This window comes from Pinus tabuliformis, chromosome 2_2 (assembly GCF_031772625.1).
Source record: "Pinus tabuliformis cultivar Carrire ecotype Pingquan chromosome 2_2, CPIR1, whole genome shotgun sequence".
NCBI lineage: Eukaryota > Viridiplantae > Streptophyta > Pinopsida > Pinales > Pinaceae > Pinus > Pinus tabuliformis.
In genome coordinates this window covers 232135378-232158384 of record NC_142300.1, presented here as the reverse complement: position 1 = coordinate 232158384, position 23007 = coordinate 232135378, and positions in this window count along the sequence as shown.

Genomic DNA, 23007 nt, shown 5'->3' with positions numbered 1-23007 from the left:
GTAAAGGAAACTCATGATGAGAACAAAAGAAATGTTAATCATGATTCCATAGACGCTAATGTTGGATCGAAAAATCACCATATTCCAAAAATCGATATGAGGAAGTTTGATGGCAAGGATCCCGCCACATGGATATTACAGATGGAGCAATTCTTCGATCTCAATAATGTGCAAAACGCACAAAAGGTACGTATGGCAACTGTATATTTGGAACCAAATCAGTTTGTATGGTATCAATGGATTTGCTCTCGTAAACAATTTATCACTTGGGCAATTTTTATGGAAGAATTGATAGCACATTATGAAGATACAAAAAGCAACTCTTTTTTTAGCCAGTTGATAAGTCTCAAACGAAAGGGTTCAGTAATGGAGCACATCGAGGAGTTCCAAAAATTGAACATAAGGGTAAAAGATATTCCAGAGGAGCATAGGATTGATGTGCTCATAGGGTTTTTAAAGGATAATATCCAACATGATGTTCGCCTTTGGGAACCTGATTCATTAGAGAAGGCATTCAGGTTAGCAAGAAAAATGGAAAGCAAAATTATGGCAACCAGGAAGCATACCACTCACAACTATAAAGACAGAAGTGTTGTTGCCCCTAGTCTTCCACAACCTATAAGGTTGACACCACAACAATTGGAAGAAAAAAGAGCAAAATGGCTTTGTTACAGTTGTGATAGCAAATACACTAAAGGTCATAAGTGTGTTGAGAAGAAATTATTCTACATAGATTGTGAAGAGGAAGAAGAAAAGGAGCAAGAAAGGTCAAAAGAAGAAGATATACTTCAGGAACAAAGCCTAGATGAAGAACAAATAAATCTGACCATATCTTGTAATGCATTGGCGGGAATTACCACTCCTCAAACCATCAAGATAGAAGGACAAATCAAGAAGAAAAAGGTAATAGTGTTGATTGATTCAGGAAGCCCCCACAATTTTATTCATTTAGGGTAGCAAAAGAATTGAATTGCTTCCTATATCCAGCACCAGAGTGTCAAGTGATGATTGCAAATGGAGGAACAATAAATTGCTCTGGAAAGTGCCATAATATCAAGCTATCCATGGGAGAATATGTATTGACTAGCCCAATGCTTTCCATTCCAATGGGAGGTGTGAATGTTGTACTAGGAGTCCAATGGCTACAATCCTTGGGTACAATAGCTTTTAATTTTCAAGAACTTTTCATCAAATTTTCTACAGAAGGAAAGGAAGTTGAATTAAGGGGTATTGCAGGGAAACCAGGAAAGATAATCAACTCTCATGGTATGACAAAGCTTCTAAAAAAGGAGCAAAGAGGTGTAATTGCACAATTATGCTCGCTAGATGTTTCCACATTGGAATCATCTATTTCTCCAGATCTCCAAAAAGTCTTGGACAATCATTCCAAGGTATTTGAGACTCCCAAGGGTCTCCCACCTATGCGTGATCATGATCATGCTATTCATCTGATTCCAGGAAGTGTTCCTCCAAACATCAGGCCGTACAGATATCCCTATGTCCAAAAAAGTGAAATTGAACGTATGGTTGCAGAAATGCTAGAGGCTGGTATAATTCAACCGAGTCAAAGTTCTTTCTCAGCTCCAATAGTATTGGTGCACAAGAAGGATGGATCATGGCGCATGTGTCCGGATTATAGGGAGCTCAACAAGCTCACTATTAAAGATAAGTTCCCCATTCCTGTTATTGATGAATTACTCGATGAATTGCATGGATCAATTTACTTCACCAAGTTGGATCTTCGTTCGGGATATCATCAAATTAGAATGAAGGTTGAAGACATTCTGGAAATGGCATTTAGAACTCATGAGGGTCATTATGAATTTTTGGTCATGCCTTTTGGCCTTACCAATGCACCTTCAACATTTCAAGGTTTGATGAATTCAATTTTCAAACCATTCCTTAGAAAATTTGTGTTAGTATTTTTTGATGATATACTAATCTACAGCAAGTCTTGGAAGGATCATGTTGAACATGTTGACAGGGTGCTACAACTATTGGAGGAGAAACAATTATATGCAAAAAGATCCAAATGTTTCTTTGGAGTCCAGGAGGTGGAATATTTGGGTCATATTGTATCTCATGAAGGAGTTAAGGTAGACCCTAGCAAAATTAAAGCCATTAAGGAATGGAAAATCCCCACATCCATAAAGCATCTGCGAGGATTTCTTGGGTTGACAGGGTATTATCGCAAGTTTGTTAAGAATTATGGGAGAATAGCAGCACCTCTAACAAAATTATTGAAGAAAGATTCATTTTCATGGACTCCGGAAGCAACAAAGGCCTTTGAACATCTTAAAGAGGCAATGTGCCAAGCACCGGTCTTAGCTACACCGGACTTCACAAAAACCTTTATTGTGGAATGTGATGCTTCAGGAAATGGAATTGGTGCTGTTCTAATGCAAGATGAAAGACCCATTGCTTTTGAAAGTCGTCCAATCAAGGTAAAGTTTTTAAGCAAAGCTATTTATGAGAAGGAAATGTTGGCAATACTCCATGCACTTAAGAAATGGTGACCCTACCTAATGGGAAGACACTTCAAGGTAAAAATGGATCATGATAGCCTTAAATACTTTTTAGAACAAAGATTATCCTTTGAAGAGAAACAAAAGTGGGTCACAAAGATGTTGGGTTATGACTTTGAAATCATCTACAAAAAAGGGAAGCAAAATGTGGTGGCAGATGCACTCTCAAGAAAGGATGAGGATGTGGAAGCATTGTTGTGTTCCATTTCTATTATCCAACCAGATTGGATAAACGAAGCAAGGGAGGAATGGAAGAATGACGAAGAAGTGTGGGCACTTATTCGAAAGCTACAACAAGATTCCAGTACTTCTGATACATTTAGCTGGCAAAATGATTCGTTATGGTACAAAGATCACTTATACCTCTGTAAGAATTCCCAGCTAAAACAAAAGATTCTTATTGAATTGCACACTTCTCCCTTAGGAGGGCACTCAGGATTTTTAAAAATTTACCACAGGGTTAAGAAGGAATTTTTTTGGGATGGCCTTAAATCAGATATTCAAACGTTTGTGGTGGAACGTTTGGTTTGCCAGCAAAATAAAGTTGAAACAATTAAGACACCGGGTCTATTACAACCTTTATCCATTCCAAGCCAACGTTGGGAGGAGGTTTCAATGGATTTTATCACAGGTTTACCCAAGTCTGAGGGAAAGAGTGTCATCATGGTGGTAGTTGACAGACTTACCAAGTATGCACACTTTTGTGCATTATCACATCCACTTAAAGCCAGTACAGTTTCTATTGCATTTATGGAAACAGTTCAAAAGCTACATGGAAACCCAAAAATTATTGTAAGTGACAGAGATCCCATTTTCACTGGAAATTTTTGGACATAATTATTTTCTTGTCTTGGTACTCAGTTAGCTCATAGCTCATCTTATCATCCTCAATCTGATGGGAAAACTGAGATAGTAAACAAATGTTTGGAAGGATATCTTCGTTGCTTTGTATCTGATAAACAGACACAATGGGTCAAATGGTTGCCTCTGGCTGAATGGTGGTATAACACTTCCTTCCATACAGCAACAAAAATGACCCCATTTATGGCACTTTATGGGTATCAACCACCATCCATCACATCATATTTAAGAGAAAATTCTAGGGTTCAGGCAGTGGAACATCACATCGAACATCAACAACAAGTCCTCCAACTCTTAAATGATAACCTCTTGTTGGCACAAAATAGAATGAAACAACAGGCAGATCAACATCGCAATGAAAGAAGTTTTGATGTAGGTGATTGGGTATTCCTACGGCTACAACCATATAAGCAAACGTCCCTAAAGCAAGATAAGAAGGATAATAAATTATCACCAAAGTATTATGGTCCATACAAGGTGTTGCAAAAGATTGGTACTATGGCATACGAATTGGAGCTTCCTGCAGCTTCTCGATTGCACCCAGTTTTCCATGTTTCATGTTTAAAGAAGGTTATAGGTGACAAGCTCCCAATTCAAACAATATTTCCAGAACTTGATGAGGAAGGAAAAATTATATTGGAACCGGAAGCAGTCACAGAAACAAGAACTCGACAGCTATGAAATCGATCAATTTCAGAGTATCTTATCAAGTGGAAGAACTTATCCGCTGAAGATTCCACATGGGAGGATGAGAATTTTATGCAGAAGTATCCAGAACTACTCAAGCGTTGAGGACAACACTTTTTTTGAAGGAGAGGGGCATGTTGGGTCCCTATAATACTAGTGATTACCCCATTACTATTGTAGTTATACCCCTTATTTATATTGTTGTGCCCCTATTACCCCCATATTGTTATTTTTGTGCCCCATAGAATCCCTCAGTTGTTATTTTTGTGGCTTTATATTATTATTGTTAGGTCGGCTGGATTATATTGTGACTCCCTAGACTCCTATATATATAAAGGAGGTTTTTTCATTTGTATCATCCAAGAATTGTTCATTTATGTAATGTAAAGGAGGTTGCCCCCTCGAAGAGGCTGAATTCTAAGGCGTTGATATATCTTTTCTATCTTTTCTTGAGCTGGTTTCATAACACTCAGGAAAACAAATTTCCCAGTTTTGGAAATGAGCTTACTGCATTGTTTTGCAGTAACCAAAGAGATGACGATAGGTGGTGCTACCTCCGGTATCCTGTACAACATATTTCCCAAAGTAATAATAACAATGTGAGGACTTGAATCATACACAACATGTTTCTTCCACAAGTATGGTTGGCCTAATAATACATCACAAACCTCAAGGGGAGCAACATCACATAATAGCTCATCCATGAAGGACTTGATGTTGTATAGAAGGTGGCATTGATGGCTCATGTGAAGACCCTGTCCTCGGTGAAGCCACCTGATGGTGTACAGTTTTGGGTGTGATATGGTTAGTAAGCCCAACCACTTCATGACCTTTGCTTAAATGAGGTTATTTTTCTCCCATTGTCAACAATGAACTATAGCGGGGAACCCTTTACCCACACATGGAAGTGGAAGAGGCGCTCCTCCTCCTTCTGGATCTGCATGGTGGCAATGGTTGCGTTGGGCTTCGCATCGATAATCTACTTCCCTTTCTCATTCCCCTTTTCAGGTTCTGACTCAGAATCAGAACATGCATCTGATTCCAAAGCCTTTAGCTCGACCACCATTGACTGCTTGGCCCAACACTCACTTTGTGAGTGAAGCTCTTATGTAACTCACACCACTTTCCCATGTCCTTCTTCAGCTTCATGCTGTTGTTCTTTTCTTGTGGATTTGGCAGGTTGTCCTGGGTCACCCCGCCTTAGCTTTGTCCTTTGTTTTGCTATTTTGGGGCACCTTTCCCTTACTTCAGATTCACAGATCCAAAGCCTCGCTTCTTTAGTTAAAACTTCTGCTTGATCTCGACGACATATCGGTACGTCGTGCCAAGTGCAGAGATGTCCAGAAACTCCATCTCGTCCTGGATGTACCTATGTAGGAAGTCGTGGTACTTGAGTATAAAATTTTTCTCAGAATCCTCGATACCCAACTTCGTGTGAATGGTATGGAAAACATTGGTAAACTTCAACACATCTTGGTCCCTTCCCTCCTGCATCATTATCCACTTTAAGTACTTATTCTAATAGCTCCCAACAGGGTAGTACTGTTCCTTGATGGCATCCCAAAATGAATTCCAAGAGGGTGAGGCTGAAAAAAGTGAGGTCGTACTTTCATCCTTCTCCTTACTATAGGTTTCCCACCAGTCCTTTGACGTGGGGGTGAATTTGATGGAAAAATCATGAACATAAAAATATCCTTCTAGTAGATTTAACCATTTATCTACAGTGTCTACATCTATTTGGCCCTCAAATATGGGAATGTCAAAGTTTACTTGTATCTTAAAAGGAGTGGAGTCTCCAGAGTGTCTGTTGGATGAGGATGCCCCGCCGGTGGGAAATCGTTGAAGGATCTAGGCAAAGTTATCCATCGTCACATTCCTTTGTTTCTCGAGGGCCTCCTCGAGCAATATTTTGATAGGATCTCTAGCCCCCTCATCTTTATTTTCTTCCACCATGGGTGGTCGTCAAGGTTTGCAAGGCTGATCTTGCAAAGGTTCAATGATATCGAGCCCTAACTCCTTATATCCCGACCTCGTTGGCGACATGCAAAGAAAAACAAAGAAATAACAGACCACTCTAATGCCATTAATTCGTATTTAAACATGAATGCAAAAAATTATAGATATAACCATAAATACAAAAATTCAATAGAATAACACTTCATTTCATTAATATCAAATACTAAAATATGCTTACAAATAGAATGGAAATAAGCCGAGTTTGGGCGATGGTAGCTTATCTCTGAGAAGAGATGTGACAGCTACATGCCTCTGAACTACATTACAATGAGGCTCAAAGGCCTATTTATTATTGAGAAACAATGGAAAACCCTAAACATCCAAAAAATTAACCCTAGGAGACGAAGCACCAAACTATGGGTCCTGTTTGGGTAAATTGGTACATCAACTTCCTGGGGTCATAACTTTGGAATACGATCTTAGTTTGACATGTACAATACTTCGTTATAAATATCTATCTAAGGAATACAACTTTTGAATGAACAATAATAGGAATAGACCCATGTTGGTCCTAGTTTTCCAAGAAAACATCGTTTAGGGCCTCAAAACAACTCTAGAAGTTTAGGACCCAAAAAATTGACAAAAATAGTAAATTGTGCTACAAATAAGGAAACTGCAAAACTGAATGAAACATGGTGGGGGTCCAAATGGAATAAGTGGGTGCCCACCAATATCCACTTGGATTATTCCCCCCTCCCCCCAGGAAGCAATGGTCCCCATTACATTTAGTTCCTCCATGAGATGAGGAAACTTTTGCTGCACTTGGTCCCTAGTGAGGCACTTTCCCTGGTGAAGGAGTTGGCCTGCTTTGAGAACTTGATATAGTTGGATCCTTTGCTATCAGGTGTTCTTAATATGCATGTCCATGATCCAATTAGTTGTGGATTGTTCCATGCAATCTGGATTTATCTTTGTAGCTGTGAGTTGTTCTGCAATGTATGATGTGTCCAGCAATAGTGGGAAGTATGGTCAGAGGCGGTCCACATTGAACACTAGGTGCAGACCAAGGAATGGGGGAATGCTGAGCTCAAATGCATTGTCTTCCAGAAACTTGGTAATGGTGTAAGGACCATATCGGAGTGGTCTTAGTTTTCGATAGGCTCTGGTAAGGCATTCCTTCTACAAATGTAGCTAGACTTTGTCGCCCATCTAACACTTATGTGGCACCCAATGTTGATCATGTCACTACTTTTACTTGGCATTTAATTTCTCTAGAATTTCATTTACCTGATAGTAGATATGTTAGATGTGCTCAATGAAGTTGTTTTCCTTATCGGCTTCCAACTAGACATGATCTGAAGCTCCCTGAGTAGCTACAAATGGTATGGCCACATCAATAGGACATAGTGGCTGGAATTCCAAGCCCACCTGAAAAGGGTTGTGTCCAGTCAATCTATGAAGATTCTAGTTATAGCTGTGATGGACATAGGGAAGGATATCATCCCATATGCATGGATGCTTTGATTTGTACATGTGTACAATGTGTACGATCATCCTGTTGACGACCTCTGTCTAGCCATCATTTTGGGGATGGAAAGCTGTGGACTTAGTGAGCTTGGTGTCTAGCATCGAATAGAGATTGAACCAATATGTACTGAGGAACCTTTTGTCTCAATATGAGATGATAAAATATGGGATCCAAAAGTTTACCCACACTCATTCAAAGAAGAGTTTAGTAGTGGCTTCTACTATGATATTCTTCTTGTAGGCTGCCATAATGGCCATATTCAAGAATCTATCGACGACCAAAAAAACATAGCCATTGCCATGCTTAGTTGAAGGAAGGCCTAACATGTATTCCATGGAGATGGATTCCCAAGGTGGACAAGGGGTAGGAAGCAGAGTATAGAGGCCTTGCTTCTTGATGGTTGGTTTGGAAATGGCGTAGGTAGTGCAATATATGATGTAGTTCCCGACACCCTGTCGAAGATTTGGCCAATAGAAATACTTATGTTGTACTTCCATCATTTTCTCGGCCCTGAAATGCCTAGCGGCCCTACTCTAGTGTGCTTCCCAAATCATATTGGCTCACTCACTTGAAGGAACACAAAGGTGTCCCAGGTGGCATAGTAGGGCATCCTGGAGGTGAAAATTTGGAAATTGCTAACCTTCCAAGAGTGTATGGTCTGTGTGGCAAAATTCTGGGTTGCTTTTGTAGAAAAATGGCCCATTATAAGTCTCATTCCCACAAGAGTTGAGCACGGTGGTTAACGCCATGATCAATGGTTGGTTGAGGCAGTCTGCAATATTATTTGTGTTTTCCTTCTTATACATGATATTCAAATGTAATTGTTGTAGGTATTTGGACCACTTCTAATGGAGATCATTCTGCAACTTCCCTTGCATTTGTATGAACTACAGGGTTTAGTGGTCTGTGTGGATGACCGTTTCCTACCCCAAAATGTAATGCTTCCATTTTTGACATGCCTCCACAATGGAATACATCTCTTTGTCATAAGTGGGATACTTCCGGACTATGTCTAAAAGTGTCTCACTGTGATATGCCATTGGATGCCCCTGTTGAGTAGGGACTGCCCTAATAGCATAGTCAAAGGCATTTGTCTTGATCTCAAATGGCTATTGTAAGTTTGGTAAAGTGAGCACTAGTGCAGAGAAGAGGAAACGTTTCAACTTTGTGACATGCCTACACATTAGAATACATCTCTTTTTCATAAGTGGGATACTTTCAAACTGTGTCTGAAAGTGTCTCACTGTGATATGCCACTAGATGCCCCTGTTGAGTAGGGACTACCCCAATAGCATAGTATGAAGCATTTATCTTGATCTCAAATGGTTGTTGCAAGTCTGGTAAAGTGAGCATTGGTGCAAAGAAGAGGCAATGTTTCAACTTTGTGAATGCCTTCTATTGGGATTTATACCAAAATAATGTTTCTCTCTCCTCTCTTGGTGACTTGACTCAAGGGCCAAGTGATATGAGAGAATCCCAACATGAACCTACGGTAGAAATTGGTAAGACCTAGAAAGATGTGGAGCTCTGTCATAGTGGTTGGGGCTAGCCAATCCCGAATGACTTGGATCTTGGAGATATCCACATGCACCCCCCGTTCATCAATATTTTATCCCAGATACTAGACTTGCATCATGCTAAAAGTGCATTTCTCCAAATTGGCACATAGCTTGTGTTGCCACAGTGTTTGGAGAACCTATCAGATGTGGTGGAGGTGCTCTTCCCAACTTTTGCTAAAGATCAGGATGTCATCCAAGTGTACCACTAAAAATGAGTCGGTGAATGGCCGCAAGATGTCATCCATCAGCCTCATGAAGGTTGCATGAGAATTCGTCAACCCGAAAGGCATAACCAACCATTCGAAAATGGCCTCCCTAGCTTTGAAGGCAATGTTCCATACATCATAGGGTTCGATTAGTACCTCGCGATATCCAGAATTCAAGTCGATCTTGCTAAAATATTTTGCCCCATTAAGTTGGTATAGAAGGTCATCAATCCATGGGATTGGGTACCTATTCCAGACAGTGATCTTGTTCAACACTCGATAGTCAAGAAAGAGTCTCCAAGTCCCATCCTTGCTCTGTACCAACACGATCGGGCTCCCATAGGGTGATGAACTTGACCGGATGTGACCTTTATGCAACAACTCCTAAATCTACCTCTTGATTTTGTCATTCTTGAGAATGGATCGCCGATAGATTGGTCCATTGGGAAACAAAGCACCTGGGGTAAGATCATTGGAGTGCTTGACCTGACAGTCTAGAGGCGCCCCTGCAGGGGAGGTGAAGATGTTATTGTACTCCTCCACCAGGGAAAATTTTAAGAACCCCCCCAAATTTACATGTATAATAAAGGGGCGAATCTCCATGGTATATAGGAAAAATGGAAGGCGATTTTATCAATAATATGATATGTATATATAATGTTTTGGCAAATCTCTCACCAGGCATGGCGAATATTTTACTCAATTATAAAATCTTGTGTTTATTGAATACACAAATGAAATCATTGCATTTCTTTAAAATATCTTTTGAAGTCAAAATTACCGAAATTACATATCGATAACCTAGTGGGTGTAGGATAAAATTCACCCGTGCCATTCACAGAAAGTATGAGAATAAACCTAATACTATATATAAAACCAAGAAAAATTCAAATTCATCACTTCTAGGGACCTCGTAACCACCCTGCCAATACACAAGTATGTTCTTGTTTGCAATTAGGAAAATTACCCAAATTACAATCTATTTACTCCAGCATATGTTGGAAAGTTATAGAAGGATGACTAGTGCAATCAATCCATTCCTTTTAGCTCTGGATTTGTTTCAGTTTAAAACAGAAGTATACAAATATACTTTTCCAATGTCTATGCTTTAACCATTCACCTTAAGATGTTTTTACAATATAATTTCCTAAGTCTATTTAATATCTTCATTATCATAAAAACCAACCTATATCCATCTTAACTCCACATCTACCACTCTTAGGGGGATGAAATCTATTTATCCCTCTAAGCACTTGGTAGACCCAGAATTAAGATGGATCTAAGATGATAGAATTTCCCCTTTAAATAGTCTATGCTTACATGAATACCATGGTATTACCATGGGTCAATACCATGGGTTGTCATAAACTTGGAGCTTAAAAATTACTATTAGTAATTTATAAAAATTAATAAAATTAATAGTTGACTTTTATTTTATTTTTTATTTTAACCAAGCTAAAATGTTTAACATACATTAAATTACAACATCCATTTTTACTCTTGATCGGATCAAATATTTTTTCACTCTATGCTAGTTTGCATATCACGATATTTGATACCTCTCGGGGGTTAGTAGATCCAGAGTAAAGATGGATCTACGATGGTTTAATCCCCCATTTAAATAGGCTACATTCCAGGTGAATAACATGTGCCATTTTGGTGAATACCATGGGTCAATACCATGTGCCATTTTTATTTTTATTAATACTAATATTAGGGTTAATAATGTTTTTTTGCATGGTATTAATAACAATCTAGTCCATGGTATTTGTTCCTTAGTATTTTTCCCATAGGTTTCAACTAAATATAACGCATTTTTTGAGTGTTCGTAGATATACGGTGACTTATGGAGTAAATATAAAAAAATGTTTTATTTGTTTACCATACCTCTTGTTTATTTATATTTTTAATAATTTACCATACCTCTTTTACAAATATGGTATTTGGCCCATAGGATTCACTTAAATAAAACCTCTTTCTTGAGCCTTCATAAATCAAACGAGGGTTATGGACTAAATATAAAAAGAGGTTTTATTTATTTACCATGCGTCTAGTTTATTTATATTTTTATTTATTTACCATACCTTTTGAGTAAGCATAAAAAGACGTTTTATTTATTTACCATACCTCCACTTTACTTATATTTTTATTTGTTTACACCCTTGCATGTATATAAGGTGACTTATGGAGTAAATATAAAAAATGTTTTATTTATTTACCATACCTCTCATTTATTTATAATTTTATTAATTTACCATACCTCTTTTATAAATATGGTATTTGGGCCTTTGGCCCATAGGATTCACTTAAATAAAACCTATTCTTGAAAATGGGCGAATGGATTCACTTAAATAAAACCCATTCTTGAAAATGGGCGAATGGAAGGTTGTAACTCCTAATTTCAAGGGCTAAATTTACCTTTTCTACCCTCTCCCTTAAAATAAGGTGGGCTATTTGAGGTGATTTATAAAAATATACTATGATACAAAATATTCGCCCACTAAAAATTTAAAACCCCTTAATTTCGCCAAAGGGCGAACATTCGCCCCTAAATTTATCCTTGTCCTCCACAACCTTGTCCATCTGTTGTTGTCATGAAAAGGGGCCCTGTCTAGAGGTCATGGTCACCATATTCTTCTTTCCTTGAGGGTGTATCATCAGGAAAACAAATATCCCAATTTTGGAAATAATTTTATTGCATTGTTTTACAGTAGCCAAAGAGATGGCGGTAGGCGGTGCTACCTTCGGTATCCTGTACAACTTATTTCCAAAAGTAACAATAAATTTGGGAGGCCTTGACTCATACACAACATGTCACTTCCAGAAGTATGGTTGGCCTAATAATACATCACAAACATCAAGGGGAGCAACGTCACATAATACATCATCTTTGAAGGGCTTGATGTTGTATGGAAGGCGACACTGTTGGCTCACGTGAAGATCATGTTCTTGGTGAAGCCACCTGATGTTGTATGGTTGTGGGTGTGTTGTGGTTGGTAAGCCTAGCCGCTTCACGACCTCTACCGAAATGAGGTTCTTTTGGCTCCCGCTATTAAAAATGAACCACAGTGGGAAACCCTTTACCCACATCTGGAAGTGGAAGAGGCGCTTTGTTATGAAACCAGCTCACAAAAAGATAGAAAATATAGAAAAACGATTTAAAAATAAGCCTCTTTGAGGGGGAAGCCTCCTTTACATTACAAAAATGAAAAATTCTTGGATGATACAAATGAAAATACCTCTTTTCTATATATAGGAGTCTAAGTGGTCCCAATATAATCAGAGCCTGCATAACAATAATATTGTAGGGGCACAACAATAATAATAGTGGGCTTCTATGGGGCATAATACTAACAACATGGGGACTACATGGGCACAAAAATACCATAAGGGGGTTGCACTAATAACAATAAGGGGCTACACTAGTAGTATAGGGACCTAACATGCCCCTCTCCTTCCAAAAGTTTTGTCCTCAACACTTGAGTAGTTATGGATGCTTCTGTATATAATTATCGTCCTCCCATGTGGAATCTTCAGTGGATAAGTTCTTCCACTTGATGAGATACTCTGAAATTGATTGATTTCGTAGCTATCAGGGTCTTGTTTCTATGACTGCTTCAGGTTCAAATACGATTTTTCCTTCCTCGTCAAGTTCTGACAAGATTGTTTGAACTGGGACCTTGTCATCTATAACCTTTTTAAAGCATGAAACATGGAAAACTAGGGTCACTCAGGAATATGAAGGAAGCTCCAATTTGTATGCCATAGTACCAATCTTTTGTAGCACTTTATAAGGACCATAGTACTTTGGTGATAATTTAGTATCCTTCTTAGCTTGCCTGAGGAACATTTGTTTGTATGGTTGTAGTTGTAAAAATACCTAGTCGCCTATGTCAAAACTTCTTTCGTTGAGATGTTGATTTTCCTATTGTTTCATTCGATTTTTCATGAAAGTGAGGTTATCCTTTTTATTCTTGATATATCCTTCTATATTGAGAGTTTGAGGAGTGGTAATTCCTACCAATTCATTACAATTTATGATCAGATTCATTTCTTCTCTCTCTGGGGTTGGTTGCTGGTATATATCATCTTCTTTTGACATTTCTTGATCCTTTTCTTCCTCCTCTTCATAATCAATGTAAAATAATTTCTTCTCGACACACTTATGACCTTTAGTGTATTTTCTATCACAACTATAACAAATGTCATTTTATCCTTTTTCTTCCAATTGTTTTTGTTTCAAACTTGTAGGTTGTGGAAGGCTAGGAGCAACAACACTTCCATATTTATAATTGTGAGTGGTAGGATTTCTTGTTGCCATAATTTTTCTTTCAAAATTTCTTGCCAATCTAAATGCCTTCTCCAATGAATTAGGTTCCCAAAGACGAACCTCATGTTGAATTTTATCCTTTAAAGTTCCTATGAAGATATCAATCCTCTGCTTCTCTGGAATATCATTTACCCTTATATTCAATTTTTGGAAGTCCTCAATGTGCTTTGCCATTGAACCCTTTTGTTTGAGATTTAGCAATTGGCTAAAGAAGGTGTTTCTCTTTGTATCCTCATAATGTGCTATCATTTCCACCATGAAAGTTGACCAGGTGAAAAGTGGTTTATGAGAACAAATCCCTTTATACCATAAAAATTGATTCGGTTCTAAATATAAAGATGCAATACATACCTTTTGTAACAATTGCACATCATGTAGATCAAAATATTTCTCCATCTGTAGTATCCATGTTATGGGATCCTTGCCATGAAACTTCTTCATATTGATCTTTAGAATATGGTAGGTCTTCAATCCATTGTTAGATTCTATGAAATCTTGATTAACATTTATTTTTTTCACATGATGACTTTCCTCTACTACGTTTTCGTCATTAGGAGGTATTTCTTGTAGCAGCTTTGTCCCACCTACCTTCAAACCTTCCATGTATTTCTTCAAATATTCCATGCCTTTCCTCAAATTTGCTTCCCTACCATCGATATTAGCTTCCATGGCACATATAAAACTATTTATCCTAGCTTCAATTGCATTCTTCAAATCATCCATCCAAATTTTCGTACTAGGTGTTTCTATTTTCTTGATTTTAGCAGCTCGGTATTGAATTTGTTGTATCTATGAAATTTCAAATCTCTAAGGTTTGAAACTACAACCTGCAGTATCCCTCTATGTCCTCTTTCAAATTCCACCAGTCTAATCGAAATTGGATTCTCCAGAAAAGAGTTATGCCCAATCTTCCAAGATGACGTGATTATATACTTTTTCAGTAGATTGAACTTGTACGAAGTCCCACATGTGACTTTTTTGACCTTCGGACCTAAAAATAATACACAGAATAGTACAATCCGTCCTCTTGACGATTTTCCCAAGGTCACCTGTTTGGGATGTAATTCAGGAGCCTACAAAAATCCTAAATGTCTTGGACCATATCTCTGAACATATAGTGCAAAAAGATCTAAAATTTGGGTCTGAGCTTCATCACAAATTCCACTCAAATGGGTTCTAATTACAAAGTCTGAACCTTCATAGAAAGAAAATTATAGTGAAAATTCCATTATGACCAATTTGCGATGGAATTTTGGAGCTTGAAAAAACCCTAACTTCCTAAGATCATATCTCCAAAACTATAGAAAGACAAGATCTAAAATTCATATTCGAGGTTTAGAATGATGTCAGCTCAAATGGGTTTTTTTTTTTTCGCTTCCAAAACATTGTAGAGAAAAAGTTATATCAAAAATTCCACGTTGACCTCTTTGGAGAAGCAAAACCCTAGAATCCAAAGCTCTAATACCAAATGTTATGAAACTAGCTCACAAAAAGATAGAACAATGACTTAAAAATCAGCCTCTTCGAGGGGGAAAAATCCTTTACATTACATAAATGAACAATTCTTGGATGATACAAATGAAAATACCTCCTTTCTATATATAGGAGTCTAAGTTGTCCCAATATAATCAGAGCCTACATAACAATAATATTGTAGGGGCACAACAATAACAATAGTGGGCTTCTACGGGGCATAATAATAACAACATGGGGACTACATGGGCACAATAATACCATAAGGGGGTTGCAATAATAACAATAAGGGGCTACACTAGTAGTATAGGGAGCTTACATGCTCCTACTCCTCTGGATCGTTGGGTTCCACCTTATGGATCTTCGTGGTGGAAACGATGGCATTGGGCTTCGCATCGACAATCTGTTTCCATTTTTCATTCACCTTTTTAGGTTTTAACTCAGAGTCAGAACATGCATTTGATTCCGAAGCCTTCAACTTGGCCACCAGTGACTACTTGGCTTGACACTCACTTGTGTTGTGAGTGGAGCTCTTATGGAACTCACACCTCTTTCTCGTGTCCTTCTTCGGTTTCGCAATGTTGTTCTTTTCTTGTGGATTTTGCAGGTTTTCCTGGGCCACCCCTCCTTGGCTTTGTCCTTTGTTTTGCGGTTTGGGGGCACCTTTCCCTTGCTTTAGATTTGCAGATCCAAAGTCTCGCTTCTTCAGTTTAAACTTCTGCTCGATCTTGATGGCGTATCGGTACACCATGTCGAGCGAGGAGATTTCCAAGAACTCCATCTCGTCCTGGATGTACCTATTTAGGTAGTTGCGATACTTGAGTACCAAATATTTCTTAGAATCCTTGATAGACAACTTCGTGTGAAGGGTATGGAAAACATTGGTAAACTCCGACACATCTTGGTCCCTTCCCTGCTGCAACATTGTCCACTTTATGTACTTATCCTCGTAGCTCCTGATAGGGTAGTACTTCTCCTCGATGGCATCCTAGAATGAATTCCAAGTGGGGTGTGGCTAAAAAAAGTGAGGTCGTACTTTCATCCTTCTGCTCACAGTAGGTTTCCCACCAGTCCTTGAAATGGGGGGTTCTTTGAGAAGAGAAAAAGTAATATTTTCTCAGATGGAAAAATCATGAACAGAAAAATATCTTTCTAGTAGATTTAACCATTTATCTACATTGTCTGCTTCTATTTGGCCCTCAAATATGGGAATGTCAAAGTTTACTTGTACCTTAAAAGGAGAAGAGCCTACAAAGTGGCTGTTGGATGAGGATGCGTAGTCGGTGGGCAACCATTCAAGGATCTAGGCAAAGTTATCCATCATCGCATTCCTTTGTTTCTCGAGGGCCTCCTCGAGAAATATTTTTATAGGATCTCCTAACCCCTCATCTTTCTTTTCTTCCCCCATGGGCGGCCATTAGGGTTTTAAAGGTTGATCTTGCAAAGGTTCAACTAGATCGAGCTCTAACTCCTTATATCCCAACCTCATTGGGGAAATGCAAAGAAAAACAGAGAAATAGAAGATCGCCCTGATACCACTGACCCAAATTTAAACATGAACACAACAAATTATAGATATAACCATATATACAAATATGCAGTAGAAATAACACTTCATTTCATTAATATCAAATACTAAAATATGCTTACAAACATAATGTAAATAAGACTAACTCGGGCCATGGTAGCTTATCTCTGAGAAGAGATGTGGTGGCTACATGCCTCTGAACTGAATTACAATGAGGCTCAAATGCCTATTTATTATTAAGAAACAATGGAAAACCATAAACATCCAAAAACCTAACCCTAGGAGACGAAGCGCCAAACTATGGGCCCCGTTTGGGTAAATTGGTACATAAACTTCAAGGGGTTGTAACTTTGGCATACGATCTCCATTTCATGGGCACAATACCTTGTTAGAAATATCTATCTGAGCACTACAAATTTTGAATGACAAAGATCAATAAAATACCCACGTTGGTCCTATTTTTCCCAAAAAATATCGTTTAGGGCCTTAAAACGGCTCTAGAACTTCAGGACCCAAAAAAATGCCAAAAAGAGTAAATTGTGCTACAAATAAGGAAACTGAAAAACTAAAAGAAACAATGGTGGGTGTCTAAGTGGAATAGGCAGGTGCCCACCAATATCCACCTGGATCATTCCTCCCCCCTTAGGAAGCAATGGTCCCCATTGCTTTGAGTTCCTCCATGAGATGAGGAAACTTCTACTGAACTTGTTCCCTGGTGAGCCACTTGCCTTGATGAAGGAGTTGGCCTGCTTTGACAACTCGATATAGTTGGATCCTTTGTTGTCAAGTGTTCTTCATTTGCATGTCCATGACCCAATTAGTTGTGGATTGTTCTATGTAATCTGGATTTAACTTTGTAGGTGTGAGTTGTTCTACAATGTCTGATGTCCAACAATGGTGGGAAGTATGGTCGAAGGTGGTCCACATTGAACACTGGGTGCAGGCCAAGGAATGGGGGAATGCTGAGGTCAAATGCATTATTTTCCACAACCTTGGTAATGGTGTAAGGGCCATATCAAAGTGGTCTAAGTTTTCGATAGGCTCCGGTAAGACATTCCTTCTACAAATGCAACCGGACTTTGTCGCCCACCTAAAACTTGTGTGGCACTCGATGTTGATCATGTCGCTGCTTGTGCTTGGAATTTCATTTCTCTAGAATGTCATTGACTTACTAGAAGATATCTTGGATTTTCTCAATGAATTTGTTTGCCTTATCGTCTTTCGACTGGACATGAGCCAAATCTTCCTGAGTAGCTGCAAATGGTATGGCCACATTAATGGGACATAGTGGTTGGAATCCCAAGCCCACTTGAAAAGGGTTGTGGCCAGTCAAGCTATGGAGAGCCCAATTATAGCTGTGATGGACATAGGGGAGGCTCTCATCCCATGTGCATGGATTCTTTGAGTTGTACATGCACAAAATGTGTACGATCATCCTGTTGATGACCTCTATTTGGCCATCAGTTTGGGGATGGGAAGCTGTGGACTTAGTGAGATTGGTGTCCAGCATCAACCACAAACTAGACCAAAATGTACTTAGGAACCTACTGTCTCGATCTAATATGATAGGCTGTGGGATCCCAAAGTGTACCCACTTGCATTCAAAGAAGAGTTTAGTATTGGATTTTGCTATGATATTCTTCTTTTAGGCCACCACAATGGCCATCTTCAAGAATCTGTCAACGACCACAAAAACACAATTGTTTCCATGATTAGTAGAAGGAAGGCCTGACATGTAATCCATGGAGATGGATTCCCAAGGTCAAATAGGGGTAGGCAGTGGAGTATAGAGACCTTGCTTCTTGATGGTCGGTTTGGCAATGGCGCAGGCAGTGCGGGATCTGATGTACTTCCTGACATCCTGTTGAAGATTCAACCAATAGAAATAATTCTGTAGTACTGCCACCATTTTCTTGACCCTGTAATGCCTAGCAGCTCAACTGTAGTGGGCTTCCCAAATCATCTTGGCTTTGTCACTTGAAGGAACAAAAAGGTTCCCAGGTGGCATAGTAGGGCATCCCAGAGGTCAAAATCTAGAATTTTCTAACCCTCCAAGAGTGTCTGGTATGTGCGGCTGAATTTTGGGTCGTTTTTGTAGAGAATTATCTAATCAGAAGTCTTGTGCCCACAAGAGTTGAGCACGATGGTTAATGCCATGATCAGTTGTCAGTTGAGGTAGTATTCAACATTATTGGTACTGCACTTCATACTTGATATTCAAATGGAACTGTTGTAGGTATGTGGACCACTTTTGATGGCGATCATTTTGTAGCTTCCCTTGCATTTGTATGAAATGTAGGGGTCGGTGGTCTATGTGGATGATCATTTCCTTCCCCAAAATGTAATTCTTCCATTGTCGATAGGACTGCACAATGGAATACATCTATTTTTCATAAGTGGGATACTTTCGAATTGTGACTAAAAGTGTTTGAATGTGATATGCCAGTGGATGCCCCAATTGAGTAAGGACTGCCCTAATAGCATAGTCAAAGGCATATGTCTCGATCTCAAATGGTTGTTGCAAGTTTGGTAAAGTGAGCACTGGTGTAGAGAAGAGGTGATGTTTCAACTCTGTGAATGCCTTCAGTTAAGATTCAGACCAAAATAAATTTTCTTTTGCTCCTCCCTTCGTGACTGTGCGATATGAGAGAATCACAACATGAACATGCGGTAGAAATTGGCAAGACCCAGAAAGCTACAGAGCTTTGTGAGAGTGGTTGGGGCTAGCCAATCCCAAATGACTTGGATCTTGGATGGATCCACATGCACTGCACATTCATCAATAATGTATCCCAGATACTGAACCTCTGTCATGCCAAAAGTGGATTTCTCCAAATTGGCACATAGCTTGTGTTGTTGCAGTGTTTGGACAACCTGTCGAATGTGGTGGAGGTGCTCTTCCCAACTCTGGTTGAAGATCATGATGTCGTTCGAGTATACCACTACAAATGAGTTGGTGAATGGCCGCAAGATTTCATCCATCAACCTCATGAAGGTTGCAGGAGCATTCGCCAATCCGAAAGGCATAACCAACCATTCAAAAAGGCTCTCCTTGGCTTTGAAGGCAGTCTTCCATACATCAGAGGGTTCGATTGGTACCTGGTGATATCAAGACTTCAAGTTGATCTTGCTGAAATATTCCCCCCCCCCCCCCCCTTGAGTTGGTCACTGGGTACCTATACAGTGATATTGTTCAACACCCGATAGTCAATATAGAGTCTCCAAGTCCCATCCCTTTTCTATACCAACACGACTGAGCTCCCACACGGCGATGAACTTGGCCAGATGTGACCTTTCTGCAACAACTCTTGAATATTCCTCTTGATTTCCTCGTTCGCTAGAATGGATTGACAATAGATTGGTCCATTGGGAAACGTCACATCTAGGGTCAGATCGATGGAGTGGTTGAACTGATAGTCTAGAGGCACCCTTGCGGGGGAGGTGAAGATGTCCTCGTACTCCTCCACGACCTTGTCCATCTGTTGTTTTCATGCAGAGGGGCCCTATCTAGAGGTCGTGGCCACCGTATTCTTCTTTCCATGAGGGCGTATCATCAGGAAAACAAATTTCCCAGTTTTGGAAATGAGATTATTGCATTGTTTTTCAGTAACCAAAGAGATGCTGGTAGGCGGTGCTACCTCCAGTATCCTGTACAACTTATTTCCCAAAGTAACAATAACAGTGCGAGGTGTTGACTCATACACAACATGTCACTTCTACAAGTATGGTTGGCCTAATAATACATCAAAAATATCAAGGGGAGAAACGTCACATAATACCTCATCCATTAAGGGCTTGATGCTATACGGAAGGTGGCACTGCTGGCTCATGCGAAGTTCACGTCCTTGGTGAAGCCACTCGATGGTGTACGGTTGTGGGTGTGGTGTGGTCGCTAAGCCCAGCTACTTCACGAATTTTTCCAAAATGAGGTTCTTTTAGCTCTCGATGTCGACAATGAACTATAGCGGGGAACCCTTTGCCCACATCTGGAAGTGGAAGAGGCACTCCTCCTCCTCTAGATCTTCAGGTTTCTCCTTTTGGATCTTCGTGGTGGCAATGGTGGCATTGGGCTCCACATTGATAATATGCTTCCCTTTTTCATTCCCCTTGTTGGGTTCTGAATCAGAGTCGGAACATGCATCTGATTCCGAAGCCTTCATCTCGACCACCAATTACTGCTTGGCCCAAAACTCACTTGTGTTGTGAGTGGAGCTCTTACAGAACTCACACCACTTTCCCATGTCCTTCTTCAGATTCACAATGTTGTTCTTTGCTTGTGGATTTGGCGGGTTGTCTTGGGCCACCCCGCCTTGGCTTTGTCCATTTTTCTACAGTTTTGGGGCATGTTTCCCTTGCTTCAGATTTGCAGATCCAAAGTCTCACTTCTTCAGTTTAAACTTCTGCGCAATCTTGACGACATATTGGTATGTCGTGCCAAGCTAGGAAATGTCCAGGAGCTCCATCTTATCCTGGATGTACCTATGTAGGCAGCCATAGTACTTGAGTACCAAATGTTTAAGAATCCTTGATACCCAACTTCATGCGAAGGGTATGGAAATCATTGGTAAACTCTCACACATCTTGGTCCCTTCCCTGCCATAGCATTGTCCACTTTATGTACTTATCCTCATAGCTCCCGACAAGGTAGTACTAATCCTTGATGGCATCCTATAATGAATTCCAAGTGGGTGCAACTGAAAATAGTGAGGTCGTACTTTCATCCTTCTGCTCACATTAGGTTTCCCATGAATCCTTGACGTGGGGGGTGGATTTGAGAAGAGGAAAAGTAATCTTTTCTCGGCTGGAAAAATCATGAACACAAAATATCATTATAGCAGATTTAATCATTTATGTACAACGTCTACATCTATTTTGCCCTAAAATATGGGAATGTCAAAGTTTACTTGTACCTTAGAAGGAGTGGAGCCTCTAGAGTGGTCGTTGGATGCGTATGCACTACCGGTGGGCAAGCATTGAAGGATATGGGAAAAGTTATCCATCATCGCGTTCCTTTATTTCTGAAGGGCCTCCTCAAGCAATATTTTGATAGGATCTCTTGCCCCCTAGTCTTTCTTTTATTCCCCCATGGTAGTCATCGGGGTTTGCGAGGATGATCTTGTAAAGGTTCAACAAGATCGAGCCCTAAGCCCCTATATCCCGACCTTGTTGGGGACATGCAAAGAAAAACAGAGAAAGAGCAAATTGCTTTGATACCACTAATCCAAATTTAAATAGGATTGCAACAAATTACATATATAACCATAAATACAAAGATGCAGTAGAAATAGCACTTCATTTCATTAATATCAAATATTGAAATATGCTTATAAACAGAATGGAAATAAGACTATCTCGGGCGATGGTAGCTTATCTCTGAGAAGAGATGTGGCGTCTACATGCCTCTCAACTGCATTACAATGAGGCTCAAAGGCCTATTTATTATTGAGAAATGATGCAAAACCCTAAACATCCAAAAACCTAACCCTAGGAGATGAAGCACCAAACTATGGGCCCTATTTGGGTAAATTGGTATATCAACTTCTCAGGGTCGTAACTTTGGCATACAATCTCCATTTGACATGCACAATACCTGGTTAGAAATATCTATCCAAGGACTACAACTTTTGAATGAACAACATTAAGCAAAGACCCATGTTGGTCCCAGTTTTCCAAAAAAATGTCTTTTAGGGCCTCAAAATGGCTCCAGAAGTTCACGATCCAAAAAACTGCCAAAAATAGTAAATTGTGCTACAAATAAGGAAATTGAAAAACTGAAAGAAACAATGGTGGGGGTCCAAGTGTAATAGGCAGGTGCCCACCAATATCTACTTGGATCAAACGAGAAGAAAAAAAGATACAAAATGAAATATTAAGGACCCAAAATGATAATATACTTTTTCATCTATGCTATTGGTACAAGAAAAATAAGAACCTCAAAGAAAACAATAGATTCTTAAAAAATAGAATCAGGGTATTGTAGAGTAAAATCATGATGAAGAAACCAAGGGAAATCTTCAACATAAAAGAGAGAAAGGAAAGCACTAGTATGGACATGCTTTCACAAGCTTCTAAGGTTATACACTGAAGAAGAAGAAGGAACCAATTTTGAATTTTTGATGCATGAGGATATGAGACCTTTGGTGTGGAAGAATGTTGAATTTCAAAATTGTTCTCTTTTTGAATACACTTTTTTCCTCTCCTTTACCTTTTTGTGACTATGTTGTTGTAGTTTTAGCCTAATCAAGGTCATCATAGACTTACTCAAGCATATAAAAGGTTTAATCATCCATTTTTTAGAATCTATTGTTTCTTTGTGAAATATAATTAAAACATATCTACAACTACAGATTCTTG